Source organism: Xiphophorus maculatus, chromosome 1, assembly GCF_002775205.1.
Source record: "Xiphophorus maculatus strain JP 163 A chromosome 1, X_maculatus-5.0-male, whole genome shotgun sequence".
NCBI lineage: Eukaryota > Metazoa > Chordata > Actinopteri > Cyprinodontiformes > Poeciliidae > Xiphophorus > Xiphophorus maculatus.
In genome coordinates, this window is record NC_036443.1 from 4,717,732 (window position 1) to 4,740,611 (window position 22,880).

Genomic DNA, 22,880 nt, shown 5'->3' on the forward strand with positions numbered 1-22,880 from the left:
CACGACCCCGCCGACGGGAGTCCACGACCCGGCGAACAGTGAAAGCCGGGTGCCCATCAATGTCCCGGGCGGGGGGCGGGGGCACGGAAGGAGGGCACAATGCACTGGTCTGGACAGGTTTGACTTGGGACACATGAAACGTGGGATGGATGCGTAAAGTGGACGGAAGACGGAGACGGACTGCAGTGGGGCCGATGACTGATTCGATCTCATACGGGCCAATGAATCTGGGGGAAAGTTTCTTACACATAGATTTAAGAGAAATATCTCGAGCCGAGAGCCAAACCTTCTGTCCAGGTGTGTAGTGGGGAGCGGGGATCCTTTTGCGGTCTGCAAAGCGTCGGTTCTGTTCGGCTGTGCGGTTGAGTGCGATGACGGTCTTGTTCCAGATGTCTTTACAGCGGCGGATGTGGTGTTGAACAGAAGAAACGGAGATGTCTTTCTCATCGGATGGAAATAGTGGGGGTTGATATCCCAGAGAGACCTCAAATGGAGAAAAACCAGTGGCAGCAGAAACATGAATGTTGTGAGCATACTCCACCCAGGGTAGAAACTTATTCCAGTCAGATGGATTGGTGGATGTGAAACACCTGAGGGTTGACTCAAGTTCTTGGTTCAGTCTCTCAGTCTGACCGTTGGATTGGGGATGATAGCCGGATGTTAAGGTGACCTTGGCATCTAGAGCAGAGCAGAAGTGTTTCCAAACCTGAGAAGTAAACTGAGGACCGCGATCAGACAAGATCTCCTGGGGAATTCCATGCAGGCGAAAGACATGTTTTATCAGGAGCTGAGCAGTTTGAAAAGCTGTGGGAAGTTTTCTGAGGGGAATGAGATGACATGATTTAGAGAAGCGGTCTATTATAGTAAAGATGGTGGTCATACCTCTAGATGGCGGAAGTCCAGTTACAAAATCAATGGAAATATGGGACCACGGGCGCTTGGGGATGGAGAGAGGTTGAAGAAAGCCGGATGGAGGTCGGTGAGATGACTTATTACGGGCACAAGTGGAACAGGCGAGGACGTATTCCTTGACATCATTATGTACAGAAGGCCACCAGAATCGACGGTTGATGAGTGCTATGGTACGACTGATTCCTGGATGGGCTGAAAATTTGGCCGAATGAATCCAATGAATGAGTTTGGCTCTGGCTGTGGTTGGTACATAAGTCTTGTTAGTGGGTCCGGTGCCGGGATCAGGTTCAGACTGTTGGGCTTGACGAATGATGCTTTCAATGTCCCATGTAACAGTGGCCACGGTGCAGCTAGGCGGTAGTATGGGGGCTGGGGTCTTATTTGAGTCGTCAGGAGCATAAATCCGGGAGAGCGCATCAGGCTTGATGTTCCTGGAACCTGGGCGATATGAAATTGACAGGTTAAACCGAGAGAAAAACAAAGACCAGCGGGACTGACGGGGGTTAAGTCGTTTGGCTGACTGGAGGTATGACAGGTTCTTGTGATCAGTCCAGACCAGTACAGGATGTTCTGCACCCTCCAACCAGTGCCGCCACTCCTCCAAGGCAAGCTTGATGGCCAACAGTTCTCGGTCACCAACATCGTAGTTCCGTTCTGCAGGTGAGAGTCTACGGGAAAAGAAGGCACAGGGGTGAGTTCTGTTATCAGAGTCTGACTGTTGGGAAAGCACAGCGCCGACCCCAGTCTCAGAAGCATCCACCTCCACAATGAATTGTTTGCTGGGGTCGGGCTGGATAAGAACTGGGGCATTGGCGAACAGGTTCTTGAGACTGAGGAAAGCTGCTTCAGCTTCTGGGGTCCAGTTAAAAGATATTTTGGAGGAGGTGAGTGCTGTCAGGGGTAGAGCTGTTTGACTGTAGTTGCGGATGAATCGTCTATAAAAATTGGCAAAACCTAGAAATCTTTGAAGCTGTTTGCGTGTCTGAGGAGTGGGCCAATCTAGAACTGCTTTAATCTTTTCGGGTGTTGGTGCTACCTGTCCACCCTCCAGAATGAAACCCAAGAATGAAACAGATGGTTTGTGGAATTCGCACTTCTCAGCCTTAACATATAATCTGTTCTCAAGGAGGCGTTGGAGCACCATGCGGACATGTTCCTTATGTTCTGATATGGTTTTGGAATAAATGAGAATGTCGTCCAGATATACAAACACGAATAAGTTCAGGAAATCTCGGAGCATATCATTTACTAAGGCTTGAAAAAATGCTGGCGCGTTGGAAAGGCCAAAAGGCATGACTAAATACTCGAAGTGTCCTATGGGTGTTTTAAAAGCGGTCTTCCATTCATCCCCCTGGCGGATACGGAGCAAATGATAAGCATTGCGGAGGTCGAGCTTAGAAAAAATTGTGGCGCCGTGAACTGGTTCTAGGGCTGAAGAAATGAGGGGTAATGGATACTTGTTCTTAACAGTTATTTGATTTAACCCCCTATAATCGATGCACGGGCGTAATGAACCATCTTTCTTTCCGACAAAAAAGAACCCTGCGCCTAGAGGAGATGAAGAGGGGCGAATGATACCTGCGGCTAATGAATCGTTGATGTATGTTTCCATGGCTGCTCGTTCGGGACGAGAGATGTTGTACAGTCGGCTAGATGGCAATGGGGCTCCAGGAAGAAGGTCTATGGCACAGTCATATGGGCGGTGAGGAGGTAGTGAGAGGGCTTTACTTTTGCTGAACACTTGAGCTAAATCATGATAATCAGATGGAACGAGTGACAGGTCGGGAGGGTCCGCCTCCTGTGAAGATGCTGGAGATGAACTTTGGGGAACTGCGGACCGGAGACAAGATGAGTGACATTCATATGACCAAGATTCAATATGTAACTCTGACCAGTTGATATGAGGGTTGTGCTTCTGTAACCAGTCAAATCCTAGAACTATGGGTGAATTGAAGGTGGGAAATATGTAGAATGAGGTCTGTTCAAAATGGTTACCGGAGATGAGTAACTGCAGTGGTCTGGTCATGTGAGTTATCCGAGGTAGGGCCCTTCCATCCAGAGCGGTAACATGGAGAGGAGATGGCAATGGAACTGTTTCAATGGAGGACTGTTGAACGAAAACAGCATCAATGAGATTACGTTCACACCCTGAATCAATCAAGACAGACAAGTTCAGAGAATCATTGTTGAAAAATAATGTAGCTGGAAGTAGGAGTTGAGGAGAAGTCTTTTGTCTTTCTTTTAGATGACCCGCCAGCCTTCCTGAGTCTGCTGACGGGCCCAGATTCATTGGCCGAACTGGACAGGCGGCTATGTAATGACCCAGGGACCCGCAGTAGAGACAGAGGTTAGAGTCCATTCTTTTTTGTCGTTCCTCAGGTGTTAAACGGGTCCGACCGATGTGTATGGGTCCTGGTTGGCTCTGTGAAGAAGAGGTGAGATGAGAACTGGGGACAGGAGGTGATGGTAATGACTTCACGGTGGACCCTCTGTTCAGTTCTTCTTTATTGCTGTCTCTTAGTCGGTTATCTAGGCGGATGGCAAGGGAAATTAGTTCATTAAGAGTTCTAGGTTCATCTAGGGTAGCAAGTTTGTCTTTAAGAGAATCATTAAGGGCATGAAAAAATGCGCTTTTAACTGCTGGGTCATTCCAGCCTGAAGCAGCAGCTCTGATTCTGAAATCAACTGCAAAATCAGCTACAGATCTTTGTCCTTGTCTGATTGTCCATAACTTTCTTGAATTGGCATTGAGATCAGATTCTTGACAAAATATTAGTTTAAACTCAGCCAAAAATTCGTCAAAAGAACAGCGAAAGTCAGAGGGGTTTTTAAATCGTGCTTCAGCCCACTCAAGAGCTCTTCCAGATAAAAGTGATATTACATAGGAAATCTTAACACTGTCATGAGAGAAGCTCTGAGGGGAGTGATTAAAAACCAAAGAACATTGTAACAAAAAGCCACCACCACGTTTTACATCACCTGGGAATTTATCCGGAGTAGGAGGACTGATGCCCGGTGGGTTGGAGTTGGCTGGCGAGGACACGGGAAATGGAGCGGAAGTCTGTTGAAGACCTTCTTGTAATAGATTAGTCAAATGATCCAATCGTTGATTAGTTAACCCTTGTTGATCACAGAGAGTTCTTAGCGTACAATCATGGGATTGAATGAGGTTATCTTGTTGTGCCAGGGTCATCCTAAGTGCATCTGTGGGGTCTGATTCATGGCCTGAGTGTTCTGTCATAATTTGAGGCTAATCTTTTGACCCACATGCAGAATACACTTCAGGATACAGAGAGTGTCAGTTAAATAAAGTTTATTGTAAAAAGAGTTTGAATGTATCTTCTTTGCCCGGGGTATGGGACAGCTGGAGATCTGGATTCTGAGGATGGAGTAGATGAGAGGTGAGTAAGTTGTACTGAAGGTGAAAAAGAGAATAATAGGAGACCTTACTAGTGAAATGGAACTGATCCACCAGGGGGAGGTATTCTGCTGGTGCTGGAACTTGGTTTCTAGGGTGAGTGCCGGGTCCAGGTGGGGTTGGAACTGAAGCCAGGAGATCCAGAGAGAATGGGCGGCGATGAGGGTTTGTTAGTTGCACTTCATTGGAGGGCGGACAGGTTGTAGCACAGACTTGATCAGCCAGAAGAACCAGTCGTAGGGATTTATGAACCAGGGGTTTCTTTATGAAGAATCTTGGAGGTGAAACGATAAAACTCATAAGGCACAAAGGTAACAGCCGCTGAGAACCTACAAGGAAAACACAAGGGAGGCTTGAGTAAAACACTTAGAAAACTCAGCAAGAGCACACACTGAGGGGCACAGAGTACCATGAACGGCAACACTCAGGCATCGAAGGACTGGTGACAGGCTTCTCTTAAACACTGGCTGATGACAGATAGGCTGCAGGTGTGATGGCTGAACACCTGAGACCGCCCTCTGGACAACACAGCTTCCTGGCTCCATCTAGTGGATAACTAGAGACAAGAAAAGCAGCCCCACAGAAACCAAAACTCCAGCTTCCCAACACTTATTATTTTTACATTTCTGCGTGTTCCAAGCCCCCATCCTTGTCGCTCTCATTTTTTAAATTTTTTTTCTCATTTCAATTATTTTTTTAGACCCACTCGATTACTTTTGCAAAAATCAGGAGCCTAAGTCTCCCTCACCCTTGGCCTCCCCACTGGTCTCGGCTCTGATGAAGTATGACCAGAAGACCAGAATAAACCTCTCAGACACAGCTGCCTTCGCTCTACTGAGGAGTAAAAGTACTTGGAACTCCAGATTAGCAGCAAGTGGTTAATGGGTAGAAGTAAAAAAAAGAGAAAGAAAACATTAAAAATGCCAAAATTAGGCTGTAAAGAAGTTAGAAAATGAGTGTAGTATTGCAGAATTAAGCAAATTCAGAGAAAACGCTGCAAAGCTAAAATAACCAAAGCAAAGTTTGTGAGGTTTAATAAACCTGTTGGTAGATGCCAAGGTCAGTGTGTTTCATTTTGGTCTCTCTTAGCTTTTATTATCTACCAGTTTAATTTACTCATATGGACTCACCAGCCTCTTCAATAGGTACACCTGCTCTTCTTTTTACTATGTACAAAGTGGAACAGCCAATCACATGGAAGCAAAGGGGCAGTATGACATCAACCAAGTACCTATGTGACCTTCAGCTGTCATAAAAATGCCAAATATATAAAATATTACTTAAAAGAAATTTGCCTTGAAATTGGGCCTCTGTCTCTTTCTCTGCTCTTTCTGACACTCCGCCTTCAGAAAGTCATCACAACAACTCTTCTCTATTAACCCCTTAACGTTTTTACTGAGAAATAGCTCCTTTAATGAGCTCAGCAGATGCACAGTTGCACCAGGTGTTTGCTAATTGCTGCTGGCTAGTCTGAAGGAGCTGAGTGGGGCGTTGCAGGGGAGGGATGCTCTTTGAGCTTGGAAACCCAGAAACCTGGAAACTCCTGAGCTTATCTTGTCAATGTAAAAGACAAACGTTTCTCTTTTTTTCTGGCAGTGTGCTAAAATTACAGTTTTCCCTCTGCTCTGTGTGCGCATGACTGTTTGTCCTGTCTGCCTCCGTGTTGCCCTGTCCCAGGTTGTATCTCGCCTGTTGATCGTTGGAGATATGCTGGCAACCCCACTAAGGATAACAGCCAATCACTCTTACTCTGTAAGAATGGTAGATTTTTTAAATACTTTTTCTGCCTTTTAACATTGCTTGAAAGCACAATTATGTAAGAGCTTCTTGCTTTGTATCAGGAAACAAACTTTAAAAATATGTTGTAACTTGTTTGATGAAGTTTTTATACATACAAATCTTCCGACACACATGTACCCTCATTTATGAAGACACACACATAAAAATGTCAGCCATTTTATTTTACAAGATTACAAAGCTTTATTTACAATGAGGTCTGATTTACAAGCTCCAACATCCATACGACTCAATTTTGTGCCCATATATAGACAGAATATGCTTGAAACATGTATGAAATATGTAATCACAAAACTGCAAAAACATCAACATTGAGTTTGTAAAATACATTTTACTGATGAACTTCTGTCAGACTTTGCTAACTTAGGTTCAGAGCTGTTCCTCCATCTCCACACATCCTCCACCCAACCCACTGTGGTAATGACCTCCTCCTCTCATATTCAATTATTTTGACAGAAACCAATATTGTGTTCCTTTGATGTTATGCTCCTTGAGTGTCTCAGATGCTATTTTGTTTCATTTTACCACACTCAAGTGTTAACACTGCCCCTCCTCCCCTTAAAGCCCCCCACCGTGACCTTCAAAGGTGCTTTGAAAGTCTCCAGAGATACTACTTAAAGTCACTTTACCTGATGTAGCCAAGAAATAAAGAATAATAATAATAATAACAGTCATTTCTTTTTAATTCACCAAAAAGTCACTTGAAAGGTTGCGTCAGCAAATTGTGAACGCGCAGGTGTGTGTGTGTGTGCGTGGGTCTGTGTCTGTGTGTGCCAGTGCTTGGATTGTGCAAATTTTTCCTATTCCTGCACTAATTCCATCCATATGAGAGCAATATCCTTCTTTCTGTCCTTCACTGCAGGTAACATGCAGTGCAGTTAAACTCTGTCTCCAAACGTACTGGCGCCCCTTTTTTTTTTTTTTTTTTTTTTTAATCAATGTACGTTGCTGAATGAAGAAGCGAGGACAGTTGTTTCACCAATACCTTTTTATATGCACATAAACTTCAATCTTACCTGCTAATAATTAAACCAGATCTTGGCCTTGCAAACTGGAACCACTGAAATCCCAGATGTCCTCCCTGACTGTCAGTGCTCAGTTTTTTGTTAGTTTCTTTAGAGGATTGTTACTATCCTATAAAGAACAGGACTTCAGACAGCCCAATATATAGATTCAAGAAAGAAAGAAACAAAGAACGAAAAAAAAAGGCCTGTGCTCCATAATTTGTCTTCTTTAAGTTGACCTTCTGGAAATGCACAGCACTTCAGTCCCACGAATGTTCTTTCACTCACAGTACTCTCAGTATATGAAGAATAGCTAATGTAATGGTGTGTCCATAGCAACAGTAATGGTAATGGTACTTGAATGACAAATGATTAATGTCCCTCTAATGGAATGTTGTAGTAAGAGCATAAGAAGTTACTGATGGGAGATAAACAGCGGGGGTTATTTTTCCATTTAGAACCATTAAGCAAAAGAACAGAACAAAACATGAGGAGGGAAAAATTGTAAAAATATGTAGTTTATGTTCATTTTCTATGTTGTTTCCCAAATGGTTAGACCTTCCTTACTTTAGTGCGATGAATTAAAGACGGTGTGAGTGCTGACCTCTGCATTTGTTTTCGCTTTATTTTCTGCTCAGCTCTCACTCTCAGTGGATCCGCCTTGCTCAAGGCAGAACTTTGTTTTGATTGGTAGCATGTCAACCTTGTGGCCAATCAGATGTGAGGAGATGGGCTCATACAGCGATGTGAGAATCTGTCTACCCAGTCTGTCAGTGGACAGTGGTGAGGTTGACATTTCTTATGCAAAAACCCACAAACGTAAATAATACCAGGTGTAAACGAAAAAGGACTGCAGTTTATACTGAGAATAGCAGATGTTGTGATGTAGCACGGTTACTGAATTTGGTTCTGCTTCTGATATGGTTATGTTAGGTAGATTTATTTATATTTTTTCCCTCATTTGTTCTTGCATTGAATAAAAAACTAAAGGCTTAGTTCAAATTAAATGGCTCCTTTTAAAACAGAACAAATACATGAAATTAAGGAAGCATGACGCTTCCCATAAAAACACAAAACGGCTTTATTATCATGAGCTTAAATATGAGGCAACAAAAGATAATAAAATGTGGGAGCTATGCCAAACTTCCCATCACTGCCTTATTCATATCAGTTCAGACTTTTTCATATTAATTTATTTAGTAAAATAGACGTTTGGATTTTTATTTGAAAATCTTTTTGTGTCTGCACAGGATCGAGCCATTTTTTCATCCGTCAGTCAGATCTGTCAGATGAAAAGTTTCCATTGTTAAGACACAAAAGCCAATCAGCAGATAAAACTTGACTCTGCTGAGGTATTCAGCTAAAGCGTCTGACTTTCTCCTCATAAAAGCTTGTTTTTGGGAAGAAGCTTGTTGAGCTGCAGCGGTGACTAAGGATGGATGATCCAGTGGGAACTGAATGATGTAGACAGGATATTGTAAAGGTCACAAGCTGTGGTGTCCAGTAGGCATTCAGAATGTACTGATTTTTTTCTTCTGCACTCCTGATAATTTGCTTGATGGACTGTAAACCTGGGCCTACTGAGAGCCACTGCTACAATACACGCAAATATACCTTCCACAGTGTTTGTTGGGGCCACTGTTACATCAGGCTTGTTTAAATTTACTTATCAGTAAGTCTTTTGTAACACAAGATAGCGTTTAAGCACCCAGATGGTCTGGTTTGAAATGAGAGTTTTATGTTGAAAAAAATGGTAGTTGGACGGGATGATTCCAATCCAGATCTAGTGAATTACATTGTTGGCAGAAGAGAAAAATCAAGGGTGAATTTTCCGCAAAATGCAGACATCTGCTCTGAGTTGCACTTCATGTATTGTTCTTGCTTGTTTATCCTTTGTTTCTTTTGTAATTTGTTGGGGGGAGGGGAGGGAAGGGTTTGGGAAATGTTAGCTTGAGTTGTCTAAGGAAGAAATAGTTCAACATTATAATATAAATATAATAGAAAGATAGCTATCATAAAACTTCAAAAATACAAAACCAATAGAAGCAAGGTCAGCTCTGTTTATTCTGCTTTAATCAAAATCTGGTTTGTTTGTCTAAAAAAATCTGGTTTGCTCAGGGAGGGGTGAATGAGCAATCCAACTCTAATACAAACCAAAGAAGCAAAATCAGGTCCGCCTGCGAACCTCAGTCTTGGTGCTGTTAAAGCGAACTCTATTTTCATTTACATTTAGCAAAGAAGGAAGTTGCACTCGTGTCTTTTTCAGAAGTTTTTCGGATTGTTTCAAAGGTTTGTCAAAGGGTTTGGTTTGTTTTATGTGTAACAAATGTTGCAGTTTTGGCAGCCAATCGAACCGAGTCTACCGGAATACAAGCTGTGACGTCAACCTGCGTCTCCAAAGCGCAACTGCAACAATTTTTCTGATTTTAACACAATTTTAATGTGACTGAAACATTGAGACACTTTGAAATTAATTTTCATGCACATAAAAACTGCATAAAAATTGCTGTGGCTTCTGCTTCTCAGGCAAAACTGCAGAAAAAAACAAACGTGCCCTGCAGATCATTTTACTGCCGCAGAAATACAGTTTTAGTGGTTAGTGTCCCACTGTATCCACTAATAAAGCACAGTGGAAAAAAATTTCCAATACCTTACTATTAATGACTTTGAGTAAATTTTGTGCCCTGAAGAAAACATCCTAACAGGCTTTTTTTTGTTTACAAAAAAAAGGCACTCTCTTCTAACCATCTAATAATCTTGAGTCTCTGTTGTTTGAATATCATCTTGATTTTGTTGCCATCTGTTTTAAACAGATCACTCATCGCTCCTAAAGATATTCATTCAGGTGCATCTTGCACTGCCTAAGTGAATTCTCAGTCTTTCTATAGTCGTTAGCTGAGTTTCCACTATAAATCTTTGATAATATTCCCCGAAAGCCGAAAAAAACTATTTTGCAATTGCAGTGTTTCCATTAAATAAGAAATAAAATGGGGTAAGTCATTTAAAGACAGTTATCTTCCTCTTGCCTTCTCTATGGTTCTCACCAGTAGTAATATCGCAGAAAAAAAAAAAAAAAGATCCCATTGCAGTTTTGCAAAATACATGATGCTGATACAGCTGAAAATCCACCTCATCCAATTGCAACCCATGAGTTTTTTCTAAATTGGCGTTAAGCAAATTTCTTTTCACAATTCATAACAGACAATTTTACAGTCAATGGAAACATTACTACTGTTAAAGTCAGTGGGGAAGGGATGAAAGGGGAGCACACAAAATCTGAAATGTCAAGAATCTGACTTTTCTCTGAAGTTTTAATGGGCCAAAATTATTGTTCATGTGACTTGTGCTTTATTCCACCATAAACTAATTAATTCCACAGACAAAAAGTATTTTAGGGCCACTTAACCCCCTAAAAATACAGAAGAATGAAATGAGAGCTGGTTATGTTGTGACAATTGAAATAGAGAAGACAGAATTTCCCAGGATCCTCCCTGCCACTCGCAGGACACAGGAAACGCTTCCCTCAATACCTTGGGAGGATAATTACATTGATGAATGAATGTTCTGTATCAAAACAAATTGATATCTTCCACCCTTATTAGTGCCTTTGGTAAAGAAGAGTGAAACGTCTTATCAGCACTCATAGGAAAGTGTCACTGCAACATCACATCGCACAGCAAACCTTTCAATCAAGCCTGGATGCTACAGGTTGACATGAATAATTTAGAGAGTATAACTGTCACTGTTGTCATCTGATATAGCTTTGGTTTCAGTTAAGGTTAAATCTATTCCTCTCTGTATCATTTGGTTTTAATTTTTGCTCTATTCTGAAAGATCTGACAATGAAGCCATTTACTAGCAGCGTTAGCAGCTTTGTGCCTCTCATTTGTGGACTGAGGGAATTCTGGGTCGGGTTTTCTGCATACGCAGTCACTTCTAGACTACTAGTTCTACTCCTGTCACCTGCAGAAATACTCAGAGGATTCTGCAGTCGTACGATTCAGAGATGGACTAGAAGCTGAGTACAGAGAGCTGGTGAACCGCTTTGGGAACAAACATCTTATCTTGAATGTAAACAATAGATGTCTTAATATAATATAAAAAGTAAAAAGAACTAAAATGCCTCTGCTGCATTAACCTGAAGACTTTTAGGGCTAAAGCGTGTCAAAGAATAGACTCACCAGCAATGACCTCTTGGACTTTTGATTCTGTTATTTCCTTGTGTTTATGTCTTAGTCGTCACTACTGGCATAGAACACGGAGAAGACAAACAGTAAGTGGTTGGAGGATGATGGCTTGGCATGTCTTTTTTTAATGATTTATTGTGTGTGAACAAACTTATTCACGTGGAATTTTAACTGTGTTTCTTATTTAATGGAAAAAATTATAATTATTTTTTTCATTGGTGGAATATCACTTTCCACACTTTCCACTAAACTCTGTGGATATTCCATCCATCCCTCTTCCTCTCCTTCCCCAGCTGTAGTCAGCTCCCTGTAATTTGGTACATGTTCCTCCCTGAACCCTGAACTCACCACTGGTTCCTCCTGTAGCGCTTTGTCTCCCATCGCGCCTCTTAAGTAACTTTTGTATTTTTCATCAACTAATGTCTCACGCACGTGACAATTCCAGTTGCTTCTCTGCATTTTGAAATTGCTCCAAACACATCTGTCATGACGTGTTATTTTTTTAAATATATATTTATCATCATATTGCATCATAGAATGGAGTTGCTCTCAAAATCCCTGAAATGTGCAGGCCAGACAAAACAGTGAGATGTAAAACCGTCGTGTTTAATGAGCCGTGAGAAAATAGACAAATATGTAGTTCATATGTAATTATCTTTTCACTCCGCGTTAGCTTGGGATTGAAACCCTTTTCATTGCAATCATTTTTGATTTGCCACCATTAAAAATAAATAAATAAATAAATAAATAAATAAATAAATAAATAAATAAATAAATAAATAAATAAATAAATAAATAAATAAATAAATAAATGGCGCAGATGGATTCACAATGGGCTGGTTCCATTAGGCTCTCCGGAATGTCAGAGCTGGACACCGACGCGGTGCAGCCGCCACTGGAAGCTGCTGCTCGGAAAGAGCTCTGTGATTATGGCGGTGGAGCTGCTGATGAGGGAACGCATCGCAGGCGACAACGAATGACACGCACATCGGTTAATCACTGCAGACAGCTGTGTGTGTGTGTTTGTGTGTGTGTGTGTGTGTGTGTGTGTGTGTGTGTGTGTGTGTGTGTGTGTGTGTGTGTGTGTGTGTGTGTGTGTGTGTGTGTGTGTGTGCGTGCGTGTGTGCATGTGTGTGTGTGTGTGGTCCGTTTTCAAAAAGGCAGCTGAGGTTTGTGCGGCTGCGGCGCCGTGCTGGGTGATCCATGGATGCATCTCACAGCTTGGAAAGACAAACCCGCTTAATGCTGCGTGAATTGATCATCACGTAGCAGGATTTTGTGGAACGGGTTCCACAGGAACGGCACCATTTTAATATAACTAATGCCAAATGCACGTATTAAAAAGAAACGGTGTTATAAACACGTGTCAGTTCTTTCGTACGAATTTACTCACAAACCAAAAGATTTTTTTTTTAAAAAGAGTTCAATAAAGACTGATGGAGAAAAGAAGGAAATGCTACATTTCTAAGTATGAAAGGTCAGCTTCAGTAAAGCCAACCGAGGGCTGTGAAGTAGATAAATCTCAATTTATTTTAAAGACAAATGGTCAGAGAGAAGTAACCAATGGGAAGAGAGAGTGAAGTAGCAAAATGTGTTGAGGCTTTTCCTTTACTTAACTATTCCAGAAGATGATTCTGCATTACAAACAGCAATGAAAAAAATTATCAACATTTTATTCCCAAAGAGGCTAATTAACTTAATTATGTTAGCTGATGATTAAAAAGATAACAGCGGTTGCCAGTGAGCTCATGCTGCTTTCTTAACTCTCCTGCTGTCATGTTTAAAAACAGCCTCATAAACGGTGAAATAAGGGAGGGATTTTAAATATGAGACCTCACCAACTTGAAGCGTAAACAAATTAACAGTACAAAGAATAAATGTTCTCAAAGCAGCTGTGAGAAATGACATAAGCCTGAATGGACTGTGGGCATTCAGGTGTTTGAAGAAGAAAGCAGAATCATGTTCTGGTTTTCTGTCTGACTCTGTGTGTGCTACTCTGTCTTGTGCTTCTGTTTTACTCTCCTATGACGAGAGATCAATAACATACTGTTTATTGTATCTGTAAAATGCATAAAGCAGATAACTCCACTGAAATCTATCAACCTACAAACCTGGATCTTATTGTACGCAGCTATGAAAATGTATTTGTCCATATCCAAATGTCCTCTGTTTTGTCACTTCAATGTTTTCGAAGATGTCAGATATCTAAGGCTTGAGTTTAATGTTTCACTTATTTACCTTCACCTGACACACTAACACCCAATGATTGCAGAGGCAGGCAACCTGATTAATTACTTTAACATCACTGTTACTTTGAAATTTGAAATGTCAAGGTACTAGCCTGAAATTTTGACTGCTGGTTAACCCTTTAGAAAGTAACTTTACTGATTGCTTGATTAAGTTAAATTGCAAGATACTTTGTTCACCACATTCAGCAGCTGCAGACAAAAGCCCCTGTCCTGTCCTGTCCTGTCCTGTCCTGTCCTGTCCTGTCCTGTCCTGTCCTGTCCTGTCCTGTCCTGTCCTGTCCTGTCCTGTCCTGTCCTGTCCTGTCCTCCCACCAATCTAAAAATGACAGCCAATCTTTTCAATACTTACTGTATTGGAACAGTATTTTTAACAATAATCTGTGACGTAAGACTCTTTGAAGGGAACTGAATCGTCAGGAGCAATTCACTTCAGAGAGCCATTCAAATGGGCCATTTCAGAAAATGAACATTTTTAAAAGAACATGCTTCCATCCATCCATCCATCCATCCATCCATCCATCCATCCATCCATCCATCCATCCATCCATCCATCCATCCATCCATCCATCCATCATCATCCTACAAGCTTATCTCTGGTGGTGTCTCCTTGAATATATTTTTACATAAATTCAGAGAAATCCACAAAAAATAGAATCATTTGTATAAAGTAAAATTAATATGTATTAAAAAAGTGCAGAATCGAACCACACTGTGTTTTTGGAGATTTATTTATTTTCATAAAATATACAATTCAAAATAGAAATGTCAAATACACCTCCAGTTTTTTTATATATTTTTTTTACTTTAAGTAAACTAACAATATTTTATTTAGAATATTTTAGTTTTTGTGTCATTAAACACAGTAGTTCACACTCTTTTTCCCAGCCTTTGACTCCGGCGTGCTTTAGGCGTAAGGTATCACCAGTTGCAGATTTTAGGCGGATCGCCAATTACTGATCTTCAAAAAGCCTGACTTGCCGATTCCGGTTTTGGCCAAATACCAATTTCTTTTGTCTGAAATGTTGCTAAATATACCGAGATTGTCGCAAAGTTGGTAACAGTTGAGTGACTATTATGAACTGCAATATACACAGATGACCTGGAGAGCAGGGCTAACAATCAAACTTCTCTCATAGCAGAGCAAACGTGGACAGTGGCTTTAGACCTTTGCCGAGGAAGAAAAGATCAGCTTTTACATGTAAATATTGTCAATCACTGATCGCCCAGAATTAAGGAAATTGGGGCTGATTTTTCAGCTGGCAGATTTATCAGTGCACCGATAAATTTGCCCATACTTTTAAGTATGGGCAAATTCATTGCTTGGTTGCTCAAACTTGGGGGTCAACCATCTTCTCCCTCTGAACATGTCAGAAGTGCTTCTTTACTTCTAATCTGAGCCCTTCCCCCCTCTCCCACATTTTACTTTTCACAGACTGAATTCATGACTACCTCTCTTTTATTTGGTTCACTGCAAGGTTGTCTTCATACTTGCTGCCAAAGGAACTCAGCCTCTGAACCACCAAGCTGACATTTGGTCAGCTGTTTGTTGTTTTTCTGGCTGTTTATCTCTCCAGCATCATCTGGCATCAATAGCCTTCTGGCGGATGTTTCTTTGTGGTAACGGCAAAGTTATTGTTTGAACGGTTCTCTGGGATTTTACCATCAAATAATGAACTGATTTTTATTTATTAAAACCTTCAGTTTGAGATTTATTATCAGTAAATGTCAGTGGAATGAAAGAAAAAGAAAAATTATCTACCAACCAAATTGCAAGAAAGAGAGAATAGGGGTTATTATGACATATTCTATGGGGTGCCATTTGTAAATCAATCAATCAAATTTTATTTGTATAGCACATTTCAGCAGCAAGGCATTTCAAAGTGCTTTACATCATTACAAACACAGAAACACAAAGCAATATAGAATCAATAATCAAAACACAGCATTAAGTCAAGTTAAATTTGTAATTGATTTCATTTCAAATACAATCCTAAACAGGTGGGTTTTTAGTTGAGCATTAAGTCAAGTTCCATCAATAAACAGTGTCATTTGGTTGCTGAGGCATGATTGGCTAATAATTTTTTTTTTAAACAAAAAGCATCTGGACAGATGAATCTGGCAACATGGCTGATGAGCGGAGGTTCCGTTTATTGAGGTTTGAGTTCTTAGGGTTTCCATGCCTGAACTGTCTTAATGGAGGAATGTTTCACTTATTTTCATTTTGGAGGATCTGGATGCTTTAACCAGAGATAGGACTCAATTTTCCATGTAAAGAAAATGCGCCTGTATCAGTGTTTGGATTTCACTCTAACTGAATCAGCATCAGCAGCTTGTTTTTTTTTCTCATTGAAGTCCTTTGTTCTAAGAATTCAAACATCATGCATTGATTTGGAGTGACTGCAGTCATTGTTTTACATTCATGCCATGTTGTTGAATAAACTCCTTTGCTTACTAATCCATCTCTGCAAATGTTTCTCATTAAATGTCTTTTGCAGCTGCAACTTTTCCTTTTCATTTCATTTTAACAGTTACATACCATGTTAGATCGTCAGCCTTCTGAATAATACTATTATGCCATGATAAGTTGAAATTCTAATTTATCCTGAAACAATTACAGTTTCTAGTTCACTTACTGTAGTTCATAACCATGGTTATCTGATGAAAGTGAAAAACATGCATATCTAATATGTTGGAAGAAATGATGACACAAAGATGAAACAGTTGTTCATTTGTTCTCCATGAAGCATATTCAGGTGTTCAGATTAAGAAAGGGTACAAATGTAAACGATGAGCTGTGGAAAATCAATTTAGCACAGCATTTGTTGTGGTAACTATTTTGATCATTTTTACCTCAAGAACAATCACATCTGTCAAATCTAGCAGTTTTATGTAAAGTTAATAATGGCAGTTTTGAAAAACGGAAACCCGACAAAGTGCTGCCGCTGTTGGATTTAAAGGATTTGCATAAGACTTAGTTTCTATGAAACTCCTGCTTTTTCCTCATCAACTATGAGTCCAGCTTTGTGTTCCTTCAGTGTGAAGCTGGAATTCAACTGGGTCAGTTCTTTAAATAGTGGAGCAGATAGCTTAGGAAAAAAAAATCTTTCAAATGCAGATTCAGAAACCTAACTTGTCACTAATGTTCATGACAAATTCTTTCTTGAATAAACAAAGAAAAATAAAACATTTAGCCACTGAAAAGTTAAATATGGCGACCATGGGCCTTGATCATCGAGGAAAAATCATTTTTGCACTAAAACTTAAAATTTATGTTTTAGTGCACTAAATGAGTTTTTTTGCACTAAAACACATTGAGTTTGCAGCATTGAGATCAATAAGAAGATTACTCCATGCTAGTGGCTGGACAGGTGCTTTGGTAGATCCTTTAGGACAGGTGACTCATTTCTAACAGCTTCGAATGTCACCAGGATTCGCAAGGACCCGCCAAGTGCACCGGGTTACAGCATGTACTCTGCACAACCTTCTGAGGACGGCCTGTGTGAGCTATACTACTGATACAGCCCAGTTGCAGGTGCTCAGCTTTGAAAACTGGTGCGAGATCCTCAAATAGATAAAGCCCTCCGTTTCAATTGGCATCTGATATTTGCCTATGGAACTAACTGTCTTCCTGTTCATCATATTCAGAGAGTACGACTTTGAGTTTTACTGTCAGTCACTGACTGAGCTCAGGCGGTACGTTTTTCGCAAACAACAGGAGCCACGCACCATGGCTGCTACTTTCACCCGACAGACATGGTTACACTGAGAGAAAATACATGTCAGACTTTCCAAGACAGACATTCCTCAGGAAGACAAAATCTAGAAGTCCAACACGGCTGCCCCACGTATAAAACATGTTAAACTATTTACTTGCACTTCTGATAGTACAGTATATATCTATACAAATCATATTATTTAAGCCATAGTGGAAATTTGGTTTACCGAAATGTAAGTCAAAAATGATTAACACAGTTCTTATTCTGCGATTCAGTATTTGGCTTTGGAAGCGACATGATCAAACTGTACCTGATCACCTGATCTCAGAGAAAAACACGTTTCTAATGGCATTAAGACCACCCTAAATGAACATTTTCCTAATGACAGTCCTCCAGTTAGCCCTGCTTGTCAGCGTTGACCAATCCTGACACCTGCTATGTGAAATAAAGACTTACTGAATCAAAACTGTGACGGTTCATCTCAACTGGGACAATAAAACAGCTGAAATGTGCTGAGGCTGTGTAGAGGGCAAGCCGGTATCTAACGGCTTACAGAAGGCTCAGGCTGACGTAACATTTCAGGGCTGCCAAAAGTTAGACTTAAAGAGACACAGTGAAATGGTGTGTGATCATGTAGACACTGGAGCTGAAAATATATTTACTGCTACCAAAACAAGAGGGGCTGACCAGTGAAAAACATCAGCATTAAAGAAAAAGTCAAACAAAAACCAAACATTTTAATTGTGGAAATTGTCTATTCAGGTAATTCCAGGACAAGTTTTTTATTATTATTATTATTATTATTATTATTTAGAATGCTGGAGAAAATTTCAATTCAGTTAAGTTTAATTGTTCAGTGACAAATTCCCACCAAACGTCATCCTGAAGCACCTAACAAAAAAATATCAATAAAAGGGCCATATTTGTGTGCTCACAAATCAAATAAAGGTTTCGCGGATCACAAAATGTGTTTTAAAAGTTCTACAAGAATTCTAGTAGAAAATTATAGTACATGTTTGAAGTGTCTAAGTATTAAAGTTTCTAAACTAGAGAAAATCAAAGATGATCAAGATAAAACTAGGTAGATGCAAAAAACAAAATAAATCAAGTCAGTAGCTGCAATTGGAAGGTCTGCATTTTACAAAATGTTCATGCTTGATGTCTTGTTGGATTGCAGAAAACTCTGTCAAAAGAACACATGTAGAGATATCTCCTGTATGTTGATTAGAGATATTGTATGCCAACCGTTCGTCTTGGTAAAGTTCCTTACACAGCCTCAATATTAACAGAAAAAAAAAGTCAAGGCTTTTGCCTAAAAATAAAAAAACGATTGGAAATGAGTTTTTATTGGGATTCAGTTTGGATCCACTTGTCAGCACTAAAAAGCAGATAAAGCAGCAAATAACGATACCGACCAATAATTTCATTAGCAGCAGAGGAACTATTCATACATTCATACTCACCTGTTATTCATAATTTAGTCAAATCCTTTTTATAAACAATATTCCTTTTTCCTCTTCTTTGACTTTGTTTACCTTACTGAACTCTAATTCTATCTATGTAATTAGAGAAAATATGGGCATTGACTGTAATAGACGTTTTGATTGTGATTATACATATACCTAGTAAAATGCATAATTCTTTTCTAAATTTCTGACATTCTGTATTACATTGTATAATAATTCTCCATTTTATCAGCAGTTCATTTGCCCAGAGATTTGGTAAACACTGCAAAATTCTGTAAAGTGCTTCGTTAACTACAAATTAGAGTCTACGCCAGTTTGTCCACACTGACATGAGGTCTTACAAAAGCATCTTGCAAAAACTCTGGCACTTTTGATACATATTCATGTAAGTGACATCCAGTGTAGAAAGTCTCCATTTCTCTAATAACGGTGCTGTTTGAGATATTTTCTCACAGAAGAAGCAAAACAGAAATATTGCTGCTGTACTGCTGGTTTTCAACACTTTACTGAATGTGCAACTCAGACTTCTCTCCACTTATATGTACTAAGTATAGTTGCTGGGGAGATCTTTAGAAAAGAAATATACATGAACCCTGGAACTCAAAATTTCACACATTTCGCCGGTCGATTGGCTGGAGGAGGACAACTAATGGTCACCTGATCGCACAAATTCCATAAGACCAAAGTGAGAAAGTTCATATCGAGCCCATTAAACCGTCATGCTGAGGGCAACAGAAGACCTGATGCTGCAAGGAGAGAGTCAACACCTTAAATAATACACCCTTTTTTACTTATTAACTGAAAATAATACAATGTACGCAGAAGAATACGTACCACTCTGAATAACTGTATTTACATGTAAGGAATGTGCAATCGAATCCATTTAGAAATGAATAAATCATGTAATCCTTGAGTTATATGTTTTTTTAATCCCAATATCTTTTAGGGTCTGAAGCTGTGCATTAAAAACACATTTTAAGAGCGAGCGTTTCATTTTCATCATTCTGAACACGATACGTCCAGGATTCAGGCACATATTGTCACCAAGGGAGTTTTATTTACTTGTTTTCCCCTGTGTCTCTTTGTCATGTCTGCACTTGTTTATTTTTCAGCAGGAAACCACATTTAGAGCAAGGACAAGTCCAACATGACACAAAAGACAGAGCCAACAGACTCACACTGGCTGACCTTGATATGTGTGTTTGTGTTGGTATGTAAAACGTTACTTGATTTTGGAACCAAATGCTGAGAAGAAGCAGATTGCAGCGAATAGAATAGAATAGAATAGAATAGAATAGAATAGAATAGAATAGAATAGAATAGAATAGAATAGAATAGAATAGAATAGAATAGAATAGAATAGACCTTGATTGTTCACCCCGGTACAAAAGTACCTTTGGCTCATTAGAATAAAATGTGAAGTAAAAGGAATTTAAAAAAAGACACACAGACAGAAATCTTTGTACTTCTATACAAACTGAGGACTTTGTGTTGGCCTCCATTCATTTTAGTCATTGCATAATTGCCTAACACAGAGATTTTTCCCTGACCATTACTAGTCTATAATTTTATGCAAAACTTAATTTATACCATTCCTCTAAAACTGACTTGCATAGTTATATAAATTATGTTTTTACGTTGTGTGGACATGGAAAATGGCCTCACAACTTCAAATGTCCACACAATGTTGGTTGTTTCTCAAGAGTAAGTCTTTACAACTTACTCCTGAGTAAGTTGGGGTGTGTGTGTAGGTGTGTGTACATTTTGTCTGTGTCAAAATGTACACACACACACACACACACGCCTGCACACGCGTAAACCAATTTTAAAATTAAGTATAAACCAAATCATGCCATCCAATTTTAATATTGTAAAATTTTGGTGTGATTGCAAGATCCCAGGTTGTGTTGCCAGTCAGTACAACCGGAATGAAATAAATTAGGTTTTTAGTATTGGTTTAAAATGATTTGGTGTTTTTAATTAGCTAAAACTTGATCCAATACAGTGTATGTCAGGCCTTCATTTAGATAACTTGTTTGGCTGTTGATTAAGGTGAAGCACTTACTAGACTTTCCCAGAACCACGTTTTTATTGGAAAGTGAAATGCTTCAGCAGATACTCTTCATGAACTTCAGCTAATTGGAAAAGCCTTTATCACGTTAGCGTTGCCGCCTGATGCCTGGAAACTAAAGCTTCTTAGAGGGCTTTATCAACACTGCAGTGACAAAGAGTGACTTGTTTACTTTCTGACTCCAACCAGACATGATACATTAGTACCATCAGCATTTCAAACAAGTTCGAAAAGCACAAGACTCTGTAAATGAATTTTCTAGAGTCTTCACAGTTGCTGCAGAACAGGTCAGTCTGCCATCTGTAGCTATATAACTTTTTAATTAACTCTAAACTGAGCGGATAATTATTATTTCATATAAGGCCTGTTTGATTAGGGTAGCTGTTTACCCTTGAGTAAATGAATAATCATTTGAAAACTACTCTTTGAGCTAAAAAACAATAGGCAAATACTTCTTGACAGCTTTTGACAGAAACCATAATTCACAGTTGGGATCGTTTGCAGACGCCATTTCAGATCAGCCCAAGACGTCTTTATAAATAGAAAACCTTTATTGCCTTTGCACTGAAATAGCACAACAAGATTAGCAATGCAACTCGATGGTACGAGGTGAGACGGTCGCATTGAGTGCAGGATTCACAGTTGGGACGGTGTTTTCAGGGCAACAAGCTTCCCTGTTGTTTTTCTCCAAATGTAACAATGATCCTCATGACCAAACAGCTCCACTTTAGTTTTGTCACAGATGAAAAACCTGCATTTCCAAACTGCAATCTGGCTTCTTTATGCTTCTTGTGGAGGAATGGCTTCCTCTTGCAGTAGCCTTCCTATGTAAGTACAGGCATATTTCACTGTGGATAACGACTCTGTCTCATCAGTTTCAGTCAGCATCTTCACACTTGTTCTTGATTTTTATTTGCAGATTTCGGATCAAAACCCGTTTATCTCCGGCACACAGAACCAGTCTCCTTTTTCAATGCTATTGGCTACTGGCACATTCTTCATTCTCTTATTATTGTGGCATTTAGCAAATAGAAATAATTTCATTAATTCTAAGTTTGGTCTGATTATTAAAAAGTATATGCATTTTTGTCTTGTTGCTTCCAATGAGCAAATAATTTTTTTAAAAAATGTCTAATTATATGGTCAAAGGAAATGCAGCAATTGAGAAAAAATAAAGTTTTATGTGCCTTTGTATTCAGGTTACATAAACTTTTGGTTTCAAATGTACGTGTTGAAACATGAGATAATAAGGGTCAATGTAAATTAGAACCAAATGAAAAAGAAAAACATGGGAAATATCCTGTTTTTTTTTGTTTGTTTTTTTACTCTTAGGATGGTCTTCCCTGTTCACTTGTACAAAACTTCATTTATTTCTATCGAGCCAGTGGAGGAAACCTGCACGTGTGTATTTGAAACAAGGAAAACAAAAACAAAAGAAACCGAATCCATCTCCTGCTCTGACAACCAGCAGACGTTCAGATGAGGCACAGGACACGGCGTGCGTGAACGTGGACAGATTCCGTCAATACACGAACTGACGGAGCCGTGGAACCGAAAACTGAAGAAAAAAAAAACAACCAACACGCGTCTTGGTCAGGAATGAGAATCTCTGGACCCGTCATACATGGAGGCATAAATCAATCTTAAGGCCACGTTTTCTACTGGCGCTCGATGTTGTCATGAGCGGCGCGTCATCGGTGAGCAGCGAGTTTCCACATCGCAGGCGCGCAGCAGAGAGACGCGGTTGAAACAAGAGACGCAGCTGATGGCCAATTTATTTCCTGATGTCTTAGAGCAGTGGTTCTCAAACTTTTTTCAGTGATGTACCCCCTTAAAAATATATTTTTAGTCAAGTACCCCCTGACACGGGCAAAATATTTTTGGAATAAAAAAGAGGTACAGTGCTGTAAAATCACTATCTGATTTATTAAAGCCAAACAACTTATATCAGTGAACCTGACAAATACATCCATATTGCAAACATTGCATGGTTAAACAAAAAAGAGAAACAGAAGACGGTGACCACCAGGAAGGTATAAAACCAGTCAAAACTGAAATAT

General features: G+C 39.7%; 1 long non-coding RNA gene across 1 annotated transcript; it reads right to left on the reverse strand.

Moving 5' to 3' along the window:
• Positions 1-4,208: 4,208 nt before the first annotated feature.
• On the reverse strand, positions 4,209-4,929 carry LOC111609745. The gene is made up of 3 exons (XR_002753299.1): positions 4,740-4,929; positions 4,363-4,659; positions 4,209-4,291 (listed from the first exon to the last, which is right to left on the reverse strand). It is a non-coding gene; the product is annotated as an uncharacterized LOC111609745 (long non-coding RNA).
• Between the last annotated feature and the right edge of the window lie 17,951 nt (positions 4,930-22,880).